Here is an 18,557-nt window from a genome sequence, read left to right as displayed (position 1 = left end):
CTATTCCTAGAAGTACATTCAGTAAATAAATGAAGAGGAGATTTTTGCTTGAAAGGGTGTGAAAATAATGCAAAGGTAGGGTGGGTGATTTGATATCTTGAAAATTCTGGATAATTTTATTCTTTTTCAGCAGGTGGGAATGGCTACAATTGGCCTGACAGTGAAATAGTTTGGAGGACTGTGGAGTGGAGTGGATTTCTTTCTTGGGAGGTATGTAGATGGTGCTAGAGAGGACAAAATGATGGTCAGACATTGATTTCAGAGGTAGATATGCCTACAACTGTGATTATGGCCCAGAGGGCTCCTGATACTGCCGTGGCTGGGCTCAGTGGTGGTCACTGAGTGTTGATCATGGTCAGATCGTGGCTTGGAAAGTGTGGTGGGATGGAGTAGTATTGACTAATGGAAGTAATCAGATCACATATAATGCTTGGGAAAAGATAGTTACAGAGAAGCTTTCTGGGCTTTGAGGAAATGTGTATGTTCCTCTTAACTCACAGGAAGTGCTGTAATGTCACATGCCCTTGGAATCAGCCCTTTCTCTCTACTATTGAATGCTGAGATTCTTGAGGCATCTAGCAATTATCCTTTAATTAATACAGGATTCCTTTAAGTTATATCAATGAAAATTCCTTCCTACCATCATGTTCAGCTGTACAAGGTTGATATGGAGTGTAGACTGAAGAATGGCATCCATAAATATCATCATAATTTGCAAGTTATGAATGCCAGCCAAGATGATACTTCTTGCATGATGTTAGAGGATCTTCAATGCCACCTTCAAAATGAAACAATCTGTAGCAGCTAAAGAATTGACACCACTCAACCTTATCCCTCCATCCGACTTACTGAAAAACTCTCCTATATTAGCTGCTCTCTGGATTTTTAAAATTTGAATTACATGGGCTCAAACTCCTTGTTAGCTCTTTTAAAGGGGAAAGTGTTATGTGATTTTGGTACTGTCGAGTGTGAATAATATTATCATTCTGGAACTGTAGCTGGCTATGAACGCAGTATCAATGTTAAACAATGAGGGGATTGTTTCCATATGACTCCTTGAAGGTCTAGAAATAATTATGATCTATAGAATGAAAATATATGGTGCTGGGGCTGATTTCCCTCTTTTCATCAGAATATCTTGAATCATGTTTGCAATGAAGCTCTATGAACCGTAAATATAGATATAGATCACGTGCATATGATATGATGACATTTTCATACCTGCAATACAAGCTTGAGTTGTTGATGGCTTGCAATGAATACACACTGGTGTTCTGCAGCTCCCAGTGTTCCCCTGAGGGGAGAATGGAGAGCAATCCCAGCTGTACAAGATTGGTTTACAGATAATCCCAATACATCATTATCTTGCCTCTGCACTTTACTCAGTTAAGATCATTATATTAACTGAACACTGGACAGACCTGAGAACTGACATATGCCAACTAGTGGAAGGTCAGCTGCAGTTGTTGGAAAGAAGCCTGCAGTTGAAAATATTGTGCAGAAAGCAGGGGACTCTGATAAGAACACTGTGGAAGCTGCAGAAATGAGAGCAACCTTGCTCTTATCCAGCATTGGACAGTGGACCAGCAGATCATTCCAGAGCTTAGTGGCAGTGGGGAGGCCAACTCATTCTATGCCATCAGCATTGCCTAGAGAACATGGCTGGATTATTGTAATATATTTCGCTGACTCACCCAGCAGTGGCAGTGTTTAAAGTTGTAACATGAACTCTTCTTTTCTGAAGATCATTGAGGACTGCTGGGGTGGAACCATCTGCACCTATTTCAATCTGCACCTCTTATGGCTTACTGTCAATCAGAAATGGAGTTCTGTTGTTTCACAATGAAGTCACCAGTACCACAGATATTGCACAAGCTAAGTTCTGTTGTCTGTTACAATATTGTGCACATTCCACTTTTCTGTCCTCTTATGAGAAATTAATTTTCTGTGTTGATGTTGCCTCAGATTTTATTTCATGATCTTCTTCTAGCTGTCTTTTCTTCTGTCAAGAGAAACACTTTGAATGAATAAATCACCATGTAATTTCACATTGTATAGAACCATAGAACAATAGAAGAAAACAGCACAGAAACAGGCCCTTCAGCACTTCTAGTCTCCGCCAAACTATTATTCTGGCTAGTCCCACTGACCTGCATCCAGTCCATATCCCACCTTATCCATCCCACCCATTTATAGTATCTGGTATCTGGCACCTGGGGGAATTGGTAGATGCCATATCAGTGAAATTTCCAGTTACTTGAGATTTTGTGTGGCATGGAATGGCGAACTAATGGCAAGTCATTGCAATTTTAAACTTATGTATTTTTTACCTATTTATTTTCCTTTATTTTTGACCTGATTGCTTAACGCTGCCAGTTGCTTGAATTTACCGTCGCTCTAAATTTAGTCCGCATTCCTCATTTCAGCTGGCAGCTTGTTCCATACTCCCAATTCTCTCTGTGTGAAGAAATACCCCCTAATTGTTTCCCTCAAACTTTACCACTTTCACTTTTAATCCCTGTCCTCTGTTTTGTAACTCACCTATCCTCAGTGGAAAAAGCCTACTTGCATTTACTCAGTCTATACCCTTCATAATTTTGTATACCTCCATCATATCCTCCCTCGTTTTTCGATGCTCCAGCTGCCAGCAACATCCGCGTAAATCTTCTCTACAAATCTTTCAATCTTATTGATATCTTTCCTGTAGTGAGGTGACCAAAATGTATGTATTTGATATGCAGTTTGTCTTCTTGCACCAACTTTGATGGTATCCCTATTAGAGCTGCTGAGGGGGTGGAAGGAAAGGTAGTTTATGAAGTGTTGCAGTCCTTACTCCATTTAAGCCAGGCTAGAGTATTTCTCATTCATGACCATGAGGTTCTCAACATCATTATGATAATTTATTCTCCAGTTTGAGCAGTCATGGGCTCTGAAAACATTTCAGAACTCTTCACACCCCAGTTCACTCTATTACCTTATTGTCCATGGGAATCGAAAGAGAATTTGTCCAAAATATCTAATGATTCATCCACTGATCTCAATCATTAAGGAGAACAATTTTCATTTATATGGCACAGTTAACAAAGTTCAAGACTCATCACAGGAGTGCCTTCAAAAATATCAAATGGATTGGAGATTATTAACTCAGAAAAACAAAAGCTTGTCCAAGATACAACTTTTAAAATGTATATTAAAGGAGGAAATGGAGGTAAAGAGATGGATAGTTTAGGATGGGAATTCCAGGTCTCACGGCCTAGTCGCTCAGAGCTCATAGAAACATAGAAAAAAACATAGAAGATAGGAGCAGGAGTAGGTCATTCGACCCTTCGAGCCTGCTCCGCCATTCAACGAGATCATGGCTGATCTTAAAGTTCAGTACTCCGTCCCCACCTTCTCTCCATAACCTTTAATACCCTTATACTGAAGAAATAGATCTAATTCCCTCTTAAATATATTTAATGAACCTGCCTCTACTGCCCTCTGTGGCAATGAATTCCACAGATTCACCACCCTCTGGGTAAAGAAATTCCTCCTCATCTCGGTCCTAAATGGTTTGCCTATTATCCTCAAACCATGGCCCCGGGTTCTGGATTTTCCCATCATTGGAAACATCCCATCTGCATCCATTCTGTCCAGTCCTACCAGAATTTTATATGTCTCAATGAGATCCCCTCTCAATCTTCTAAACTCCAGCGAGTACAATCCCAATTTGCGCAATCTTTCCTCATAAGTCATTCCTGCCATTCCAGGTATCAGCCTGGTGAATCGCCTCTGCATTCCCTCCATTGCAAGAACATCCTTCCTTAGATAAGGTGACCAAAACTGCACACAATACTCCAGGTGGGGTCTCACCAAGGCCCTGTACAGCTGCAGTAAGGTATCCTTGTTCCTATACTCAAACCCTCTTAATATAAAGGCCAACATACCTTTTGCCTTTTTAACCGCTGCTGTACCTGCATGCTCACCTTCAGAGACTGATGTACAAGTACCCCTAGGTCTCTCTGCACTTCCCCATCTCTTAATCTATTGCCATTCAAATAGTAATCTGCCCTCCGGTTTGTATTACCAAAGTGGATAACCTCACATTTATCCACATGGTAGTGCATTTGCCATGTAACTGCCCAGTCCCTCAATTTATCCAAATCACACTGGAGCTTCCTGACCCCCTCTTCCGTGCACACAACCCCTCCTAGCTTAGTGTCACCTGCAAATTTGGAGATATTACATCCAATCCCCTCATCCAGGTCATTAATGTAAATTGTGAACAGCTGGGGTCCCAGTACAGATCCCTGTGGCACCCCACAGTCCATAGAGTTGGATTGATTCAGCATATTGGCTTCAACAGCTGATTTACCTTATTTCAGAAACTCCCTTCTGTGACACCTGGGCTCTGATGTTCAAATAGCTTAATCCCTCCCTTTAATAAAATACTGCAATGAATGTACCCAGGAGTGTCTGAATTTGGCATATTAAAATAAGCTAGGTAAAGCAGTTGACAGTTCTCCACTATGCATCAGTGTTTACCCCAACTTCATCCACAAGCACACATTTACACCACTGTCAGACACAGTGAAATATCAATCCTCATTATTAGAACAATGTCCTGATCAAAGATAAAAGTAGCTCTTTGCCATTGATTATGCCTTTATTTCTGATGAACTCTGAAGTAATGCAGGAGTTAATTTTGAGCCAGACCAAAGCCTATGTGTAGGTTTGTATTGATTGTTAGTTTATCATGACCCTATTTAAACCCATGGTGGGATCTCATACAGTTAATAACCTACTTATGGGTTAATGAGCCAAAATCTGATATATTTGTTACTTCTGTTTAATCAGAGTTGCATGAAACTGGTAGTTTAATTTACCCAGGAGTCCATTAAAACAAACGGTGGTCTCGTGTTGAAAGATAACCTCTGTGGGTCAACATGCTATTGGTTCAGACAACAATGAGAATGAATGTATGCACATCATTCCACACAGGGTAACTACATTTCATAAGTAAGGGAGAAAAACATTTAAATGTTAATATCTGTAATTAAGAACTTGCAACACTTAATCCCACATGCATGACATACAATGGAAGTAGAAACCAGTTTACTGTTCCAAGAAAATAATTTGACAGCAGTGTACTGGTCCAACTATTCTTTCCTTGAATGAACCAGTAAGTACAATTCTAAAATATGAAGTAATGATAGTCAAAACAGTGTGTATAATGTTACAGTAATTCTTATCAATCAGAAACAGATGAAAACATTTTGAATAAATTTGGTGCATTTGCAAGAAGATTTCAAATGCAATGAAAGCAAATTGCTGCAACTTTCTTGCAAACGGAGATTACATTATCAAGTTCAGCTTTTTCAAATAACAGATAAATTGAAGAAAAAAACATTTCAGCAGGTTGACCAATCTGGTCAATTTAGGCCTTGGGGGTTATGCAAGTATCCCTAAATGAAATGGAAAGATGGTGTTACAAGAGAAAGACATCAGCCATTCAGGGAAAAAGGACTGAGTCGATATACTTACAAGCCAGGTTATAGTATTGAAAGACCTGCTAAATATTAAATGGACACAAATAAAGAAATGCCTTTGGTCAATAAAGTTACTGGGGTCTCCTTTCTTTTCAAAGAGCTTGAAAAGACAAACTTTGCAACAATAATTATTTTGGTGACAGAAGCAATAAAGAAAATATATCTCCAAAATTTAATGTGATATTTAGTAGAAGATGAAAAGTAATTTGCATGCTACAAGGATAATAGTATCTCTATCATCAGCTTTCTTACTGTTGGGTACCTTATGGCTTATTGCTGGGTACCTTATGGCTTATTGTTGGGTACCTTATGGCTTATTGTTGGGTACCTTATGCCTTATTGTTGGGTACCTTATGGCTTATTGTTGGGTACCTTATTGCTGATGAGAGTAACCGAACTGGTTCTGTACTTGATGGATAAATATTCACCGCTCCATGCTTTATAGTTACAGCCACATCAGAAACTGAAGAAGTGTGAAGCTGAGAACCTCTCCAACACCACTGATATAAACACATCCAAATACATCACCACATCTATGCCATTTTAAAAACTTCATGAAGTACAATCAACAACAAATGGCTTCTTTTCTTGTCATTGCAAAGAAGTCAGATTATTTTTTTTTAATTCTGAGGATGCTTCAAGCATTATCTCTTCAGCATGGTTATACATGATAAAATTGAGCAAAATGGGCCAACATTCAATAAGCGATTTTTTACAACATTTATGCAGTTAGCCAACAAACAGAAACAATACATTTATAAAGATTCTATGTTTCCTTTAATTTACTTATGCTAACATCTTCTCATGCTTACAACAGCAATTTACAGCACTAATGATAAAGCCCACAATATTTAGTTCTGATCCATTCAAAATTAGAAACCAAAAGTTGCTGTTGAATGAGGAAATGATTGCTGGTAATTTGGCATTTATTAATGAAATGTCACACTAAGAAGTGCCCAGTGCAGCTTTAATTGTCAAACTAATATTTATTTATTTAGTTATTATACAAATATCAGGTGCCTTATCAAAACTTTGACGAAGTAGACAAATGATATTAACTTCACTCTCTGACATCAATAATATTACAATTTCATTTAACTACATTTATACTTATGTTGGCAAATTTACATCAACTAAAGAAAAGCAAAAGATATTGCTATAATATATTAACAGTAAATTGAAGAATTTTGTCACTGGATTTAAAAACATTGTTTGCCAAAACTTTGATTACCACAAGAGTTGTGGTAAAAATATCCAATGAACATCAGGTATAATTTCTCTTCTAGGAGTTAGTTTGAATTCTTCTCTTTTGGTCAAGAATATTGTTCAGGATGTTCAAACAGCACAAATGCCCCAACTTCAATCCAAAATCATTGTTTTGGTAATTGGATCTTTATATTCACATACACCATGCCTTAGAACCCTGAACAGAATGCTTCTTCCAGATCTTTCATTTCCACAATTTGACTTTAGGAAATTAAATATATTTTGATTGTGTATTGAAATGTTTCAATGAATGGTGGCAAAATTATTAATGAAGTAATAACACAAGCAGTGTTCATGCCATGCACTTATGTCTGACACATCTTCCTCTCTTTATTTGAATTAGTAGATTTAATGAAATTAAAATCTACTTATATTTGATAATTATTGTGAAACTCTTATTCAAAAAATAGACCACGTAGATTAAAAAAAAATCTTAATGCCCTTTGAAGATCTCTTAAATTTAAGTTAAATTTTTTTATCTCCATACATTCAGCACAGTAACAGGCCCTTTTGACCCACAAGCCCGTGCTTTCTTCTACTCACCATTATTTCAAAACCAATTGTAGTTCAGGGCAACTGCAAGTTGCTGCTTAATATTGTTCATGGAAGTAATATTTTCTTACACTATCATTCAAATATTTCTCGATCCAATAGACAGCAATTGGTGATTTCATGATACCTCACATGAACACTACAGAAGTTGGACTCTGGAGTTAGCTGCCAGTGGAGGCAGTGACAGTACAGCATTTAGAGCACACATGTCAAACTCAGGCCCGCGGGCCAAATTTGCTCCGTGATATAATTATATTTGGCCTGCAAGATCATATCAAATATGTATTAGAGCTGGCCCGCTGGCCGCCGCGCCAGTATAGCGCATGCATAGCTAATACTACGAATCCCAGAATGCTTTGCAAATGCGTTGGCGCCGGCCCGTCAGCCCGCTAATCGCCCCCACCTCCTCTCTTTACTTTCATTGGCATCTGCGACCTGTCGCCTCACTCACATGTAATAAACCCCTTACAAAAAATGGCCAAACGAAAGACAGAAAACAGGACCTTTCAAGACAGGTGGGAGGCAGACTATATGTTCATCATTTTAAAAGACAAACCTGTTTGTCATTGAAGCAAGTTGTTATTTTTTTGACTTGTTGGCTTGTGAAAAAAAATGCATTTAAAAGGAGCTTAAAGGCTATAGAGAAATATTATTTATTGACTATTTTATTTCTCATTTGTTAATACTTCTTCTAGAAAGAGTTTAACCAAAACTATTATTAAACATTTATTTTAATAAGACAAAGTTTAACGTTACATACGTTGAAAGAAGAGAAAACATGCAGATGTTGTTGAAAATTTTCAATAAATATTTAGTTTGGCCCACGACTTAGTCCAAGTTTTTAATTTTGGCCCTCTGTGAATTTGAGTTTGACACCCCTGATTTAGAGGCATCTGAACAGGAACTTGAATGAGCAAGACAATGGACTTAATGTAAGCAAGTGGAAATAGTATAGATAGACATGATGATCAGCAGAGATGTGATTGGCTGAAAGGCCTGTTTCTGTCCTGCATAACTCCATGACTTTATGACTCCATTTGCTGTGATGGTTTATTTTCCATGTTGTAAAATCTTTCTCCTGACCGCTCTCCAGATGACTGCAATACAACTGTTATTTAAATATCATGACACATGGGGCCAGAGGGCCTGTTTCTGTTCTGTACAGTTCAATGCTATATGTTCTATTTTAAAAATAAAGTAAAATATCCTAAAGCTTTTTGCAGAAGTATTTTAAGTCAATTTGATGCCAAGTCATGTCAATGATGTTAGGGCAGTAGAATCAAAATCTATTCAAGGTGGTAGCTTTGAGGGATGACCTAAATGAGAGGTTGAGAGAATTTTTTCCAGGAAATTTCAGAGCTTGATAATAATGGTATAACTGTTAATGGTGGTGCAATTAAACTCAGCAATGCCCTGGAAAGAAGATTTGGAGGGTTACAGGCATCCAAGTAGATCGTTGGATTGATGGAAATTACAGCCAGAGCAAAGAGGTAAACTATAGGGTAATAGTAAAAAGAGACCTAGAAATTTAACTCTGATACATTGCTTAACTGAGTGCTATCTTGGGTCAGTGAATATATAACATGATTTTGGATAGCACTGCCAAGAACCAAGGGTCATTCCATCCAGCTGGTCAGCAGCAGTGACGGCAGAGGATCACAAGAACTGAAGATACTGGAATCTTGAGCAAACAATGAGAAACTGGAGGAACTCAGCAGATCAGGCATCCATGGGGAGAACAGAGGAAAGTCAACATTTCAGGCTGGGACACTTTTTCAAGGCCATTACAGTACATAGAGGCTCGAGAATGGGTCTTGATCTGAAATGATAACTGTCCATTTCTCTCCATGCATGGTGTCGGAACCATTGAGTTCTTTCAGCTTCATCGTTTGACAAAATGGGCAGAAGATGTTCATACTCAGCTTTTTCACAATGGAAAGGACTGTAGAGAGAAGCAGAGTATGACGTGATCAGTAACATCAAAAGCGGTGATACGTCGAGACAGACAAGTGGAAGAGGTGGTGTATAGCATTCATTGGAGATGTCAATTCTGAGAGTTACAATAACTTTTTGTCTGTGAGTTGGAATTGGGAAGAACCGGAGTTGGTGATGGTGAAAATTCTGACAGCATAAATTTAGCTGCTGAGCTCTGGGAAGATGTGCTTGAACTATGGGAGGTGGCAGCACAATCAATAATGTTGGGAGCCATGTGAAAATTGAATGATCAGTAGTTTATTGGGAATAGGTTCAAGGGAGCAGGATTCCCACTAAGTGTGGCACCTTCCCCTTTGACCTCAGGAAGTGCCACACTTCCTTCCATCATTCAGAGCACCAAACAGTCTTTTCAGTGAAGCCACACTTCACTTCTTCATCTGCGGAAGTCATCTGCTGCATCCGGTGCTCCCGATGTGGTCTTCTCTACATCGGAGAGACTTGACGGAGACATGGAGATCACTTCGCTGAACACCTTCGCTCTGTCCACGTCAATGAAAGGGATTTCCCAGTGGCCAATTATTTCAATTCTGCATCCCACTCCTGCACTGACCTGTCTGTCCATGGCCTCATGCACGTCAAAACCAAGGCCATCCTTAAATTGGAGGAGCTGGACCTAATATTTCATCTGTGCACTCTCCAACTGGATGGCAAAACTGATTTTCAACTGGACCACTCCCCATTCTCTCTCTCTTCCCCAACCCTCTGTCTCCTTTCCTCAGGCTCTCCACCCCTTCCATCTCCATTCACAGAGCCATTCCCCCCTCCACCTGTTTGTTGTTGTACCCTCCCTACCTATCAACTTATGGCCTGTGTGTCTCCCCTTCCCCCTCCCTCCCACCATTTTATTTAAGTGCCTGTCTACATTTTGCTCACTCCTTGATTAAGGGCTCAGGCCCAAAAAATTTGGTTCTGCACCTTTATCTTTGCTACATAACGTACACTGCTTGACCAGCTGAGTTTCTCCAGCATTGTGCTTTTACTTCAATCACAGCATCTGCAGACTTTCATGTTTCACTCAAGGGAGTAGGAAGTGGTTTTAAATGAAAGATGAATCCAGGGAGAGCATTAAAAGAGATAAGAAAAGGACCAAAGAAGGGCAAGAACCTTGAGGAGGTTTGGTCAATGGATCAGACAAGGCAAAGGATCTCCGCAGTTTAGGTGGTCTTAATCAAGGTGACAAAGAAATCAATAAACTCTCTGTATTTGTTTTAGGCGAGGGAAAGGGAATATTGACCACCTAATTATAGGAACACAAACATTAAATAATAAAGAAACAAAGGCTTTAATTATATTTCCTCAGTTCCTTATTACTAAGTTGTTACTAAGACTCCACAATCAGAATATTCTATAGAATGAACCAGTCTATCTTGAGTATAAACTAAAAGCAGAATTAAGTGAGATCTTTGAGACATTTAATTCTGTGAACCATCATTTGAATACCTCAGCATTATGATTCATCCTTTATTCATATGAGGGAGTGCAATCTTGATTTTAGGATAGGGTGAGATCCTGATATAGGATCTCAACCTAACATGTGAACCAGCGGAGCTGGAGGAAAGCAGACAGAGGGAAAGGGAAAGAGAAAGACAGACAGAGATAGAGGATAGGAGACATATGGATAGGGAAAGGGGCCATATGGGCATGGGGGGGGGGGGGCTGGGAGTTAATAGAAAGCGAAGAAGTCAATGTTAATGCCATTCATTTGGAGGATGCCCATTTAGAATCTGAGGTGTTGTTCCTCCAATTGGCCATTGATCTCTATCTGGTAGTGCATGAGACCATGGATAGATATGTTGGTATGGGAATGAGGCAGATAATTAAAATGGATGGCCACTGGGAGATCCATGATACTGCAGCGAACAGAGTGAAGGTGCACTCCCAGTCTACGTACAGTGTTTCTGACATACAGGAGGCCACAACAGGAGCATCAGATGCAGTAGATAACCCCTCCCTGCAGATTCACAAGTGAAATGTTGCTTCACTTTCCCACTACCCGACACATCTTCCCCACTCCTGTCCTCTCTGCCTTCTGCCACCATTTGCCCCCTTGGTACCTATCCCTGTGAATGCAAGAAATGTTTCACATGTGCCTACACCTCCTCCCTCACCATCATTCAAGGCACCAAACAGTTCTTCCAAGTGAAACAACACTTGAAGGGTGGGAAGAGACTTTGTATGTTTTCCTCTTCTAACTAATTTATTTTGACTATTTTTCCTAAAAATAATATATCTTTACCTCCCATGGACACTACGTGACCTGTTGAGTTCCTCCAGCATTTGTGTGTTTTTGTTCAGATCTTTGCCTTATTCTCCTCTCATCACTCACAAACAGTTCAACTGGATGCATTTTAAAATATCCTTTACATGCAAAATGTGTGTAAAAAATGTTCTGAATTGAAGCTTCCATGCAGCTTTTGGACATTGGTTACCATATTATTGTGCACAGGCATCTATCTGTAATGGCTGGTATTTTGAGAATTGAAACCTACAGTAAAATGAAAGATACGTTTTGGTTTTCACTGTGCATGGAGTTCATAGATAGCCCACTATAACTGAGTGGTACCTTTGTGAAAAGATCTCACATCCAGCTACAAGAGCAGAATGAAATGGGTGTCTGTCTTTCCTGCTTGTATGCAGTTGCCTTCACCAACTCGGGCTTAGATGGCAGGGCAAAAGAAAACAAAAACAAATTGCACTAAGGCCCACAGCCCTCTTGTTTCTGGAAATTAACCATATGTATCTATTCATTTTCATCTTTGGTGTAGCAAGTGATAATTGAGAATGATATTTCTTTTTTTTGAAAGAATTATTAAAATACTAATTAAAATTCTTGAAAGCCAGTTAGACACTTTTAGGAGCTATATTATTAAGCCACTGGCAGCACGATAGCCAGATGAATTTTCTCTTGATCTGTAATTTTATAATACATTCAAATAAAAAATACCTCTGTGATTATTTTTTTTTCCAAGTGAGTTGTTTCATTATTTGAATACTTGGTGCAGAAATTTGATTTCAGCAGGAGGACAAAAGTACATCTGATTATTATTATTCAGCATGTGACACTGCACCGCAAAGTCTATAGTGCGTTAAAATGACAGTGCAGGTGGGAGGCCAATTCATTTACAAATATATGACCATAATGTTGAAGTCTCCCAACATAAAATGGAAATAAACTCTTCTCTCCAATATATACAGTTTATTTCTATACTGCAGTAGAAGTGGCAAAAAGTTTTCAGCCAGATTAGGTTGATTTGATTTTCCTCAGAGTTTTTTTCTAAAACAATCACATTATTAATTCCACATTCTTAATTAACCACTCAAATAGGTAGAGCATTAATGAAATATGACAAAGACCTTGTTTTCCACTTATAAATTGCATGCTGATTTTAGTTCACATTTTAAACTGCAATTAAAGGGCTTAGAAGTTCAACAGATGACATTATTAAAAATTTTAGAGTTTTGATAATTAAGTGACCTGCATCTCTCAAACAGGTCTTTACCTCTCCATAACTAGTAATTTGTCCCTTCATTTTCTACACCAGTTTTTTTTAAATCAAAATGTTAATGAAGATTATTTATCACAAGACAGTCATCAAACATTGATTTTCATCCAGCTTCATTTCTTTGCATAAAATACCTGTAAAACAAATCATTGCCATTGTAAACTGAAAACTGATTTGCATTAAAATAAAAATTAACAGAATTCACTGACAATCTCTTTCATATGTAATGCAAGATTTCAGAACAGCTTGTCATGACAAAACCAGAAATATTTTGGAAAAAAATAAATAAAAATGTGTCAGCAGAAGGAAGAAACTATATAAATGTAGACATTTTGTATAAAAGGGATGGAAAAGTTCAGGACTTAACCAAAATAGGTTATGAAAATGTGATGGTGGTGCAGTAGAGGTAAAGTTGTATAAAATATATGTTTCACTGAAATCTACAAATGGAATACATTATTCAATCCTTGTCTTATCTCCACATCTAAAGAAGCATTGATGATTATGTAAGGGGTATTGCTGTGTCGAATATAAATCTGCATGCAGGTCTTTAGAGCACATGTCAAAGATTAATTTTTTAACCCAAGAAGCAATCTGACTGAGGTCAGACCTGAACCATTCAACATTGCCACGACCAGCATTGAGTCACCCCACCACCCATCTCCCCCCCTCCCCCACCCCCATCCCAGCACTACCCTCTCCAGCCTGTGAGAATGATGCCAATGGAAGGAGATGGGATACAACATTGTTTGGAGTTGGAATTCTGAACATCAGGCCAACCAACACTGTTCAGGATGAAAATGGAAAAAAACTGCAGATGTTGGAAATCAGAAGCAAAAAAAAAATGCCAGTACGACTTAGTAGGTCTGGCAGTACAATGTGCTGATAGGATTCTATTCAGCATGCTCTTAATTGAAGGAGAGAAGAAAATGTGAGACTCTCAAACCCAAGATATCCTTATGCCAGGTAGACTAACAATTTCCTTGATTAATATGATGCATATGACCTGAAAATGATGAGTGCCTTTTCTCTACTGTATTTCTTTGGGGCAAAGCTTATTCCCATTCCATGCTACATCACTTCTACCGCTGGGACTTTCCTTCAGCAGATGTAAACCTCCATAATTCTCTCAAATATCGGACCATCAGCAGTCAACCAATGAGCTCCATCTGTAAATTGAAAACCTACAAATGCTGGATATCTGAAATAAAAACAGAAAACGCTAGAAATACTCAGTTGGTTGTTTGCAGTGTGTTTTATATTTGCACCTCAGATACGCCTCATGGGATGTTAGGTTTCCCATTGATTGTCAACTAAAATTGAGGCACTACTTTGGACTGGATTTGCACTGTCTAATTGGGAGCATTTTTTGTCACCCCTCCACCTTGACACCTGAACCATACATCAATAATTGTATAGACTCTACATTTCTGTTGTCAAAATGGAGGTCAGGATAGAGCACAGTTCACATGTGGCTTTGGAGGGCTTAGGACCATCCCATCCTGAGCTGATGCCATTGGGGTTGGTTGGCTGTGGGTACTTTGTGGTGGCACTGGATAGTAAAAGCCCCTTAGAAGACTGGCACCACATGTCAATCAATATTTAGGAGTCAGGACAGGGCATTACCAGTACCAGCAGCAACTTACCATCGGACAAGCTTACAGTTTATTTCTGGGGCAGTTGGGGATATCAAGATATCACCTTTCAGAATTCTGAGTGTTCACTGTCAAGACCAGTCCACACGAGTGAACGTGAGCAGCTTTGCATTACACATACTGTAGAAACACTTGGTTGGAAGACCAGAATAGTCAAAGATCCACAGAAGAATGGGATTGAGACATTTCCCAATACTTGGCTCATTTTGGCAAGTAATTATGTATTGCAAATATTTTGTATTTACGGTTTAAAAAAAACCCTGGTATCTGGCACCTATGGTGATTAATAGATGGTGGATAAATGAATTTTCCAGTTGCTTGAGATTGAATGTCACTGTCAATAGATGAAAATGTGGAATTAATTTGAAAGTATTTGACTTTTATATTCAAGGACATTTATATTACATTTTCACATTTTATATATATTATTATTTTTTCTTTTTTGTGGAAAATTAATACAAAGATTAAAAAGAGAGATTGTATGTGGCATTATTGGTAAACTAATAGCGAGGCGTTCCAATTTATTTTCCATGGGGTTTTTTTCTGATTGCTTGAGGCTACCACTTGCTTGAATTCTGGATAATAGGGGTTTTACAGTACTTGTAATGTGCATCTTTGGTCGTAAGGACTGATGGCCAGCTTTACAATATGCAGCATGTTGCCACAGATCTACATGTCTGCTCCATTGATTTTGATTGAGATGCTGGTGGTCATGCACTTAACTTCATCGGGTGCCATGCCAGCCATCGCTGATGATGTAAGCGATGTGACGCATGGGAGTAATAGTGTGCATGAGCAGGTGTGTTCAGCATCAGTATTCGGATGATGAATCTCAGATGCAGGAGGAGGAGAGTGAGTGTGTCAGGATTATCTGTGTGGCAGTGAGCCAATGAGAAGGTCAGAGGAGTGCAGCTGGGTGGTGTTTAGTGAGTTGAAGAATAAAATGTCATGTTTAGTGAATAATAAAAGAAAATCAGACTTCCCGGTGTGCTGAAAGAAACGAGTGAGTGCATACTTTATTTGTTTGTAAGCTGAGGTAAATCAGTGCCATAACAAGATCCAGACAATGGATGTGTGGCACTGAGGATGTCAAGAGAATGCTCCGTGATGTTCCTTGTGGTTTACCATGAGAAACTCATGGCCTGGATCGACAAAACATGCCTTGAGAAGTTCTCTCTCATCCCTTCAGCAGCAAGCTATTGAATTGCTATGAAGAATTAAATTCTGGCTACCTCAGAAGCAATTGTGACTCCAGCTAGAAGAACAGACATTCACATCCAGGATCCACCAGCTATGGTCACACATCAGGTGCACACTGAGAGGATTTTCTATCTGTTCAGAAAAATGGCTAAGCTCCCATGAAATGCATGGAAGGCATTGTACCCCTGGTTTGTCAAGCTCTGAACTAAGAGCCAGCCTGGAGTTCAAGCAAACAGCTATTTTTAAACCAAAAATAGGCTTTACTCACAGTGAATTGCTTACGAAGGAAAACCATTCAAAATTAGTTTCCACCTTTTGTATTTTTATCCATATATTTCTATCACTGTGGATTGCTACAGTCAATTCTATTTACACCATTATCACCCCTGTGGCACCTTGTCACTTCTTCCCCCCCCCCCCACTTTTGTTGTTTGAGGGGCTTCCCCTCGATTTCATCCCTTCAATGCCCATAATGGGAAGACTCTTGACTGTGGTCCTTCCCCAGAGTGCCCTTACATTGGCTATGTCAAGCTTTGGTGCGTCCCTATGCACCTACTCCTGCAGTCTGGAATGTGCCAGTTGGCAACATTTCTGCACAGACATTTCTGTGTGCTGAAAGATCAACAGATTTTGGGCAGACCAAAGTGGGTCTTTCACCAGGTGTATGGTCTTCCAGCAGTTCTGGATATCTGACTCTGTGTGAGTTCCTGGGAACAGGCCAGAGATCAGAGAATCTTCTGTCATGCTTCTTCTGGGAATGAACCATGGCAAGGACCTTCTCCACCCAGAGCAAACTTGCATTCATCAAAGAAGTTGCCAACTACCTCCTCTCCATCGCAGTCATCTTGGCAACAATGTGCGTTGTAGGTGATATTCCAATCATAAAGGAAGAATTTGATTGGGTGCTTCCTCTCACCACCAGCCTGCCAAGTCCTGATGTATTTTGCCAGATGGCCTGGACGGTTTGCACAAGGAACAATGCCACCAGGTCCATCAAGTCCTCAACTTTCAGTCTCTGCAGGATGTTCCGTTCTGACCACTGCTTGATGGCCTTGTGGTGAAAGGTGTCGGACTGGAAAAACTTTTCCATGAAGCATAGGTAGTGTGGTAAAGTCCAGCTGACTGTACATTGGGCTGCAATCGGGCCCACCCCAAAACCTGGGTCAGGTAGATCCTCAGCTCAGCAGCACTTGGTGCCCTTATACTTTGATTCCACACACAGCCTGATGCAGCCACACACAAAGGTGGTTATCGAGATGAGGACCATGCTGGGTACGCACATGCCCCATTGTCTAGCCACTTGTGTATGTTGACTTTTCAAACTCTTTCCATTTTGAATCCCCACATGAAGAAGGAAACTGCTCTGGTGACAGCCAGGGCAGGGTTATGAGGATAGGCCACACCTTTGTTCCGTACAACAAACTGAGAGCACCTTGCACCAGATGACCAGGTTCTTCACTGTTATTGAGAGAGAGCACCACATCCGCAGACTCAATTTATGGTGGGCCCTTATGATACACTCTGACTAATTCTTATTGCACGATCTACCAGGGACAAGTTGAGATGGTCATGTCTCCAGCACAGATGGTCCCCTCTGGCTCAGAAGGAAAGGGGGAGAAGAGGAGAGTGATGGTGATTGGGGACTCATTGATTAGGCAAGTGGATAGGAAGTTCTGTGAACAAGGTCAAGGCTCCCGAATAGTATATTGTCTCCCAGGTGCAGGGCCAGGACGTGTCTGATCGAGTTTATAGCATTCAAGAGCCGGATGTCGTGGCGCATGAGAGGACCAATGACATAGGAGTAGGGTGAGGTCCTGGAGTTGAAATATAGGAAGTTAGGAAAGAAGTTAAAAAGTATGACCTCATGGGTGGTAATCTCAGGATTGCTGCCTATGCCATGCACCAGAAAGGTAGAAACAAGAAGTTGTGGCAGATAATAATGTTATGAGCCCAGAGGACCCCAAAACCCACCAGCAACAGAAATTCACCAAGATAAATTGTTACTTAAACAAAAGTTACTTTTAATCATCCTGAAACATGAAAACAGGATAAAACTTTAACTTATTACTATTAATTTAATTGAATCCCCTTCAAATTCTAAGCATGATTATGTAATATATACAAGTTCAGAAAAGTTCTTTGATTCACAGTCCAATCTCACTTCTCATTCCTTCAAGTTCACTGGTTGCAGTCAATTCTTATACTGTGCATAGAATTTAACATTTATGAATTTCACCAGGGTCTGGTGCTTGAAAGATAAATGGTTACTGCTCAGGAAGGTTCTCTTCAGTTTTCAGAGAGATAGATTTGTTGCTTGTTGGGCACCCACAACTGATTCTTTCTGAATAGCCACTTCAATGTCTTGCTGAAGAAACATGCCCCATCAGGGTTTTCCAGATGATAACCTTTCTTTCAGGTCATCACAGAGTTCCCTTTTGTTTCCCTTATTTCAAGTGAAACATTATACAGCAAACCATCTCCTCTTGTCCATACAAGAACTAAGAACTCACAACCTGTCTTCCAAATGGGGTTTTTCCACAAGCTTGATAGCTTGTCCTGTTCCAGTCCCTTCAGCAGCTGCTGCTGAACTTAGAACTGTAGAACTGAATTCTCTCTCTCTCTTTCTCTCACACACGCACTCAGAGAACCACACGACTCTCCGAGAACAGCCAGTTGCACTCAGACAGACTGCGGCTCCGGACCTAATCTTCTGAGTTCATTTATCTGTTGCTTTCCAAAACAATAATCCATTTCTCCACAATTAACACCTACTTGTGAAGTCCTTAGAGGCACAATTCAAAGTTTTTGCAGAGGCTCTTAGAGCCTGAACTGTCTGGCTTGAGCAGAGTTCTGGCACT

The 18,557-nt window shown here is 39.7% G+C and overlaps 1 long non-coding RNA gene across 3 annotated transcripts in view; it reads right to left on the bottom strand.

Annotated features, from left to right (window-relative positions):
* LOC138760654 (uncharacterized) overlaps positions 1–18,557 on the bottom strand; it is a 65,948-nt gene that overhangs the window by 28,994 nt on the left and 18,397 nt on the right. For all 3 annotated transcript variants that reach the window (XR_011355785.1, XR_011355784.1, XR_011355786.1), the window contains exons 4-5: positions 1,695–2,002; positions 641–778 (exon numbers count right to left, since the gene is read on the bottom strand). This is a non-coding gene — a long non-coding RNA (uncharacterized lncRNA). The remainder of the gene's footprint in view (positions 1–640; positions 779–1,694; positions 2,003–18,557) is intronic.

The sequence above is a fragment of the Narcine bancroftii genome, chromosome 4, assembly GCF_036971445.1.
Source record: "Narcine bancroftii isolate sNarBan1 chromosome 4, sNarBan1.hap1, whole genome shotgun sequence".
NCBI classification, from domain to species: Eukaryota; Metazoa; Chordata; class Chondrichthyes; order Torpediniformes; family Narcinidae; genus Narcine; species Narcine bancroftii.
The sequence above is the reverse complement of the archived record's forward strand: the minus strand, read 5'-3'. Positions and strand labels throughout refer to the sequence as shown.